Raw genomic sequence first — 9295 nt, forward strand, 5'->3', positions numbered from 1 at the left:
AGATCCCATGTCCACCCTTGCTCTTCTCTAAGAGCTCTGGATCAGAGAAGGATCTGTGGCCCATGCCCCACCCCACCATGCTCACTGGGGGCCCCACCCACAGACGGAGCCCAGGATCTTCAGGGCCAACTTGAGCCTAAGCCCAGGGGTACATAAGCACTTTGCTGGCCGTGTCCAGCCCAGTGTGCTGATGTCTCCCCCTGCACTCACACTGTCTCTGGCCACTATCAGGAATCAGAGCCAGGGCATGTACAGGTATTCAAGCCCATTCCATTACCCACACACCACTTGTTTACTCATTTTCTTGTCCACAGTTTGTTCACCCGGGCCTCTCCACTTCTAGCCAGGGCTTCCTAGGAGTCAGGAATAATGAGGGGGAGGGGGAAACTGCTCGTAACAGGGGCCTACAAAGCCCACTGCATTCCTGCCAGTGGATACAGCCAACTGGTGTTTTTTCCAGAGGGCTGGGATGTGTTCAGACCTCAGAACCTCAGAACAAGGTTACAAGAAGCGGAGCCTTGGCAGAGGAATAGAGAGCACCCCAGGAGGGGGTCTAGCTCCCCTGCAGGCAGATAAGGACTGGGGTATGGAGTTTTTAGTCTGTCTAGTCTTTGTTAATTACACACTCTGGGGCAGATTAGCTCTCCGAGTCAATGATTTAAAAGGGAAGCCAGTGGGGGAAGGGCCCTTTCCCGCTGAGGCCAGGTGCTGAGTAAGAGCCGGGAGACCTGGAATAGTGAAGTGGGAAGCGCTGCCCACACAGCACTGGCAGGTGTGGAGCGAAGGACAGCTCTCTGACGTGACCTCGGCAGGCTGACGTCAGTGCCGCCATCTGTAAGAAGTATAAGAATCATTTCTATGCTACGACATTGTTAAATTGCTCAATCTCATTAATAAATGTAAGGCCTGTATCTGAGATGGTAGTATGTGCTCAAAAAAAGAAAAAGTTCTTTTTTTAATCATCATTATTTATTAATGTGAAACTTGAAGAAAATATAGAATCTGGCAGAAAAAAATAACGGATAGTGCCTGGTATATAGCAGGGTTAAATACAACAAGGCACTAGGGGTTATGCCAGGCTCAGCCTGTGCACGGAAAGGTGAGGCAGTTAAAGGAGCAAGGAAAGGTGTCCCATCGAGGCACACTGTACCTACTACTGCAGGGTTAGCCCAGCCCTGGCTCCTGGGTGGGGCTGCTGGGGCCTGGGTGGTTTAAAGTCAGAGTTCAGAAACTGATTAAGGGCAAGTAGATGAGGGAGGCACTCAATCTTCGAGCATCCTCTGGATGTCTCCTGCACTAGGATGGGCACCAAAGACACCAAGAAGCAAGAGGCACCAAATGCCTCCAAGAGCCTAGAGAATGGGATCAGAATGGGATTCAAATGACCACAGGAAGCTGCATATAATTACAAGCCAAGAAATGCCACAGAAACAAAGCTGAGTTTTGTGGGACCCGACAGCAAGGCTGGGGGCTCTAAGCAGTTATGGGATGCCCAGCAGAGGGAGCTGGGGGCCCCCATTACCATCGGGGTGCTTCTGTGTGTCTGACCTAGTGTCTGACCTTGAGCATTCTCCATTCATTCCCTCATTCATTTATTCAGCACACACCTGCAGCAGGGATGGAGGTGGGAGCTTCCTCTCCAAACCAGTTCTAGTTCCTGTGAGGCAGCTAAGCTGGGGCCACCCACTTCTGTCAGCCTGGAGTGCCAGCCTTGATCTCGCAATGTCACAGCCTTCCTTAGGCTTGCCGCTTGGCACTCATAGCCCCTTGGGCTTGCCACTTGGCGTCCGTAGCCCTCTGCTCTACTTCCATGCCACAAGGAACATTTGCCTGTGACTGTTTCTAACTATATATTTCTAGTCTGTGTATGGAAGTGCTCACAGAAGGGCTTTGATTTGCCCATGGCCAAAGAGGCAGTCACCAACAATGGCCAAATCTAAGTTCACTCTATTGGGTCACAATTCTGCATTCCTTCCACTCTGTTAGGATAACCTGAAAGAGAGCCCAGGAAATCCAGAAATGCTGCACCCGATGGCACTGGGGGGGGGGGGTGACACCTGCCTCCACTAGTGGGCTGTTACACAGCCAAGGGCCGCCTCAGTGTTTGTCTTTTGGATAGCATGAAGAAGGAGCGGGGTAGCCAGGTGCGGGTGGTACTTACCAGAAGCACAGTCAGGGAGTGGGCCCAGAGTGGGAAGGCAGCTCTCTCCTTCCACTTCTCTTCCATGCCCCTCTCTCTTGTTTCTTGTTAGTCATTCCCATCTCATAGAGAAGGAATGATAACAGACTCTGGATCTGGCTAGAGGCCTGCTGTGACATCAGTATGACCGGCCTGACTGACCTGGGACAGAGACAGGCAAGAGAGGCAGAAGGCAGCTCTTGGTCCTAACTTTTCCCTACATGCTATGGAAACTAAACTTGAGGTGGGAAACATAGAGCATGCCCTAGGAGACCATGAAAGGACACCTGTGTATGTGTAGGACCTAGAGCTGGCTTTCCCCAGACTCCACTGTCCTCTACACACACTGTAACCCCAGGCAGGGACATCCTTTGCACTTACTGTTGAAAGTGCCTCCATGGCTGACATCTTCCCATTTCTACCATTTCATCACAGTTGGATTTCTGAGGTTTGGTACCTGATAGAAAGGACTGTTTTTTGGCTCCAGCCCCACGGCTTTCATACCTAGATGCTGGCCATTCATCTCCAATGGCCTCCTGCCCTTCCTGCTACGTATGCATCTGCCATCACTTAGCCGGCTTCCTCCAGAACTGCCCCTCTGATAACCTAGGCTCCTACCTGCTTCCTCCCGTCTTACTTCAAACCATTCTGGTCCCTAAACTGCTTCTCCCCGCCCACCCATGTGCTGAGGGAGAACTTCTAAGCGGCACCTCCTGGTTCATCATAGATTAGGCAGATGATGCCATTTCAGTCTCTGGCTATCCTTTTCTTGTTTTTGCTGATTTCCAGGGACGTACCAGCACAACAACCCATGCACATTTCACTGTACCAAGCCCTCCGCAGCACATGCTTGCATTCCCAGCATCTCCCTTTTAGTTTACTGAAATAGTGCATGCTCTGAACAGGCTCCCACCGAGGTCTCTTTCGTCAGTCCCTGAGCTTTACTATTGGTAAGTGACAGTGGCTGCCTTCTGTTGTGTGACAAAACTTTTCCTGGGGAGACAAAATGCCCCAGATAGGAAACCTACAACAGACCATTTTGTGACATAGATACCACTAAAGAGCAGCTTGGTGAACCACGAGTTTTACTGGAGTTATTTACAGGAATATAGGTGAGGAGTTACTTATAGGAGCAGAAATGACTCAAAGACAGCTGCATCACCAAAGCCTACCCCAGCATGGGTGACAGATCACAGAAGCTGGGAACCTGGAGCACCCTGCACAGCTTGCACTCAACAGGTTGGAGAGTGTCCTTTCCAAGTGACTCTGGTCTCTTCCAGGCAGCTCAGCTGGTTTCTGCTTCCAGGCAGCTGGTCTGGTCTCAGACTTCTTTGCAGCTGGGCTTTGTTGACTGTCAGGGAGGGGCCTAGTGAATCTGCTCAGTTTCAGGGAGTCCTTGAAGCTTCTTTTGTTGTTGTTTACTTCCCTACTTAAGAGCTTCCCTGCAGGATGGAATGTTTTACTGCCAGGAAACTGTTATACAACTACACTCCTTCCCCTGGCTCTTATACCCTTTCCACTCCTTCTTCCCCAGTGGTCCCTGAGCCTTGGAAGGAGTGACTGTAGATGTGCACCTATGACCAAGAAATGGGTTATTATGCCACAGTAACAGTAACAGTCACTGGTTCTGAGGAGCTTCACCAGTGGCTATGATTTGAGGCTGATAGTAACAGTGAAGTATAGGCCCACGCACTACATGTGTAGAAGGCAGTTTGGCAGGTACATCACATCCATCTAGAAAAGCCATAGATGTTGCTTCCCTTTTGGGACCTATGGCCTCCCAAGCCACAGGTATCTGCCCTAGCTTACAGTATCAGATGTGAACTCTCTCTTATGGAACAGGCCTTAAACCCAATCAGAAGGCTGTTAGTCTTACTCACGATAGCCAATCCACTATTGCAAAGTCAGGCATGTCTTGCCTGGTGTGTTAGAATTTAGCATTTAGGGTCCATAGAGAAGCAGGAATGTTGGTGACAGTTCCCCGCCAGCAGCCTTCATGGCCACCTCTGGCATTATTAAAGGCAGCCAGCAGTCTGGGAATTTCCAGTCCTACAGTCAAAACATGCACAAGCAGTGTCTTCAGCAATAAGCTCTTACCATCTAATTCTGGCGTACCACCAACAGCAGTAGCAATAGTCTTTATGGTTTGTGGGGCCTCAGAGGCTACTCTGGCCAACAGCTCACAGGAAAGGAGCCACCCCTGGCACTGGGATTTTCATTCAATAACCTTATGGCCTCTGGGAATATCCTCTGGATTTTTTTCTTTGAATTAACACAGCCCCAGTAGGGTTATGAGGTGGTTGAAGTACCATCACACCCAGTTGCCTCTCCAATGACTTTCCAAATCTGCAAAATGTCATCTATACAGCAAAACTTTTGCCAGAGGGTGGGTAGGACAAGGTAGCATCCCCAACACCCATCCCATAACAAACAATGGGAGTACAAAGATAAGCTTGGTGAAACACTCTGAAGGTCTGTTGTCATCTGTTCCCAGCAAGTGTCAAGTGACCTAAGACATTCACAACTAAGAAGATACTGAAGTTAAACATAAGCAATGTCTAACACAGCATGGAGAGGTTCCACCCAATTGTATCAGTTCCTTCCTCCACAGATCAAAGTTGGGAACAAAGCAAGGGTAGGAGGTGCTGTCTTAGCTCCCTGTAATCCTTTGTCATTCTTTCTCTCGGACATTACATTTGCATATTCTGGAGGTCTTCCATGGAGCCTCTCTACATTTCTCCACACCTGATAAACTCAGTGGGCCTGACTTAATCTGCTCAGACCTGCTTAGGGCCAAGGAGGAGCAAGGCCCTGTTCTCTGCAGCATCACCCACCGTCTCCCTGTGTAAGAGCTGCCGTGGGTCAGCATTGTGGATGTAGTGGTAGCTGTTGCCTCTCCATCCACCATATTAGTTGTTGAAAGAGTTTCTTGTTGTAAGATATTTGATTACACTGTGTAAAGATATGTCTTTGTGATTGGGTTAATAAAAAGCTAAATGTCCAATAACTAGGCAGGAGGTATAATTGGGACTTCCAGACAGAGAGCCCTTGGAAGAAGAAAGGGGGAGTCACCAGCCCAATGCAGAGGAAGTAGGACATGCAGGAGGAGAGGCAAAAGCCACAAACTACATGAGAGCATTGGAAATTAATAGAAACGGGTTAATTTAAGTTATAAGAGCTAGTCAGAAACAAACCCAAGCTAAGGCTGAGCTTTCATAATTAATATTAAGTCTCCATGTTGTTATTTGAGAGCTGGCTGGCAGGACAGAGAAAGACTAGTTCCTTAGTCTGGTGTGATAATTACCCACCCCGGGACAGGTTTTATTATTGTCACCTGTGTTATTCTACCATGGATATCTTCTGTGTCCTGCTCCTCAGGCTTTTCAGCCTTCCAGAGGCTCCTTAGCATGCAGTTTGCCTTCTACCAATGCTTTCCTCAGGAACGCCAGGTCAGAATGACTCTTGCCACATTTGCCTTCCTGTAGACCATACAGATCCTCCTTGGCTTGTTTTCCTTTCTTACTATCTCTTCTAGGTCTCTTTCTCTCTCACTTTACTGACTGACTTTACATGCTGGCCTAAGTCACTGAGACCTGCCAGAGCCCTTCCTACTGTACTAAAGGTCTTAACAAAACCACTAACAGTTCACACTAGCACAAGGTCCCTGCTGGATTAACCTTTTCTTTATCTCTTCTGAAAACACAGTTCTATTATCTGGTGGAGTGAACTGGGATCCAAACAGAGCTCCTCTTATTTCCAGTTCCCTCAATAGTCATCTGACCCTCCTCTGTGGTCCTCCATCCAGTTCCTGATGTTCGTGGGGACCTCAGATGGATATAACCAAATGTTCCTAATGGTTCTGACAACCTACCCCAAAAGGAACCTCATGCTGCCTCAGGTGATGCAGCTTTTGCCTTATGGAGAGATGGGTAGTTACCTTACTCAGTTTTCATGCCTCCATGAATCTCTGTGAATTCCAGGCTAGCTCCTTCATGACCACCATCTTGGCCTCAGATACATAACTAACTCCACACAACAGAAGGTAGGCAACCTTGCGGGGATCCTTGCTAACACTCTCAATGCTTGTGGACTAATCTCAAAGTCTGCAAAATCTCCTCTAAACCTTAAACTGTTTTAAGGGCATCTATATTCATGTGGTAGACCTCACTCATCAAGCAAGCATACCATACAGATGAAGACTAGCATCCTGGGACTTTTCCTGCAGACATTCCTAGTCCTAATGGCTCAGCCTTAGTTTCATGTCTCACTACCCATATCAAGAACCATGCAACTGCTGTAGCACAAGGCTCATTAACACACATCATACAGAAAAGGAAAACTTGATGAGAATTTACTCACAGATGCTCCCCAATCAGGCTGCTCAGCCTCAGTTGCCTGTTGTGCTACCCACAGCCAGGACCATACATACACTCCTCCTTCGTCTCATCTTTGGTTCTGTCGTGTGCCTGTCAGGTGTCAATTATGCTGTGTGACAAAACTTTCCCCAAGAAGAAGCATACTCTACTCATCTCAGATAGGGAACCCAAGACAGACTGCCTCAGCCCTGCCTGGGAACAACTTTTAAACCCAAAACAATGCTCAGCATTTCATTAGCTTGGCTAAATATTGAACCAGGTACGTCCTGTCCTTACATAGCTAAAAGGTGATAAACATAGGCATACAGTCTCAAGAACAATAGTGTTCAAAATTTAACAATGCACACTTGGCAGAAATAGGAGTGATGGCCATAAACTGCTTGCAGCAGTTAGCTTGTATTTCTCTAACTGTTCTCTTGTACTATAAAAGGACCCTGTATGTCTAAGTCTTTCTATAAAGGGTGAATTTTGATAAGGCATCAATGTTTTTTTCTCAGAATTAGGAGATGTAGTTAATGTCCCCTGTGTTGGTTTCTTATATATGTCCATTAATCTTTTATTGCCTCTAATCCTTCCTACACTGAATCATAAGGGTCTGGAGTGACAACTAGTATTTCTAAATAAGAACCTGAGAAGCATTTGTTTCCACAGAATTTTAGGGAAAAATAGAGGGGGAAATGGTGTTTCCAGGATTGATCACATCTTCCCCACAAATGACTAACAAAGTGAAATGAAAATCTGCCAAGAGGCTCACCAATATTAAAAGAGAGGAGAGAGCATGCCGACCTTGTGGTCCCAGCAGTATTCTGTGCTGTTCAGAGGACCACCAGGTCTTGCCAAGTGAGAGGCTGTCTCCGCAGGCTTTGCCTCTCAGAGACTCACTGGACAAGCGTTCATATACTGATCTAAAACTAGGCCACATGGCTCCCCAAAACAGATCAAACTACAGACACCACCAAAGCCCAGCTTGGTGAACCATGAGTTTTACTGGAGTTATTTACAGGAATATAGGTGAGGAGTTACTTATAGGAACAGAAATGACTCAAAGACAGCTGCATCACCAAAGCCTACCCCAGCATGGGTGACAGATCATAGAAGCTGGGAACCTGGAGCACCCTGCACAGCTTGCACTCAACAGGTTGGAGAGTGTCCTTTCCAAGTGACTCTGGTCTCTTCCAGGCAGCTCAGCTGGTTTCTGCTTCCAGGCAGCTGGTCTGGTCTCAGACTTCTTTGCAGCTGGGCTTTGTTGACTGTCAGGGAGGGGCCTAGTGAATCTGCTCAGTTTCAGGGAGTCCTTGAAACTTCTTTTGTTGTTGTTTACTTCCCTGCTTAAGAGCTTCCCTGCAGGGTGGAATGTTTTAGTTGCAGAGGAGACTATTATACAACACCTTCAAGGAGTCCTCAGTCTGGTAGAGTGAGAAGGGTATCACTGATTCATTTTGGCGCAAGAGTGGTATCATGAAAAGGGGTTTGGAGGAGTGTAGTAAAGCAGAAATAGGCTTTCTTGCTCCCCGGCCATCTTGGCAGCTGCTCTTGGTTGGGGGCTGTCCTGCACCTAAGGCAGGAAGATGGTGGCCGCAAAGAAGATGAAAAAGTCCCTCGAGTCCATCAACTCTAGGCTCCAGCTTGTTATGAAAAGTGGGAACTATGTGCTGGGATACAAACAGACTCTCAAGATGATCAGACAGGGCAAAGCGAAGTTGGTTATCCTTGCCAACAACTGCCCGGCTTTGAAGAAATCTGAAATAGAATACTATGCCATGTTGGCTAAAACCGGTGTCCATCACTACAGTGGCAATAACATTGAATTGGGCACAGCATGTGGAAAATACTACAGAGTATGCACACTGGCTATCATTGACCCAGGTGACTCTGATATTATTAGAAGCATGCCAGAAAAGACTGGTGAGAAATAGTAAACCAGAAAAGCCTTCCTTTAATAAAACCACCAGAGCTCTTAAAAAAAAAAGCAGAAATAGAAGGTACCAATGGATACAGAGATGTTGACAGGAAAGCAAGGATGTAAGTCTTAGTAAAGGACAATTGGTCGGAGCTGAAAATGGGATGAAGAAGAGGTATTACAGAGGTGACAGACGCGAAGAATACTACAATGTTGAGTAATGTGCTTAATGGTGGAAGAGGTGAGGGAAGGTAGATGTCAAAATCTGAGTGATTCTGGGCTTGCTATTGGGTATGCTTCAGTGTCATTTATGGACACAGTAAGTTCAAGAAAAGGAATGATATGAGTGAAGGGGGAAAAGCTTAAGGAGAGATGCCCAGTCAGCCTAGGTGGATTCAGAGCTCAGGAGTGGGGCTGAGCTGGAGTCAGCAGCCACAACATGGGAATAGAGAAGTACGTGATGTATTCAGAGTTGCTCAAGAGAGAGGACAGAAGAGAGGAAGGGAGAAGGGAGGGGATGGAGGAAAGACAAGGATGAAATAAGTATGTTGCTTTCTGATTACGCCCACAGGAGCTGTTTTCCCCAATGCTGACTGTTTGCTAGCTATAATTCTAAGTGTTTACATTTAGAGATCCATTTAATCTTCAGAAGAACTTTGAGGGTAAATAGCACAAATAATATAAACCCAGAGACAGATATTGGGGTTTAAGCAGAAGATCAGAAAAGCAAAGCAGCCAACCACTAGAGAGTTCTTGCCTCTACCAAGGCTGAAGGGATCCTGTCCTCAGCTTGACTACAGATTAAATACAGAGACCCTGAGCTCTTGCCTAATATTCCTC

Source organism: Phodopus roborovskii, unplaced genomic scaffold, assembly GCF_943737965.1.
Source record: "Phodopus roborovskii unplaced genomic scaffold, PHOROB, whole genome shotgun sequence".
NCBI classification, from domain to species: Eukaryota; Metazoa; Chordata; class Mammalia; order Rodentia; family Cricetidae; genus Phodopus; species Phodopus roborovskii.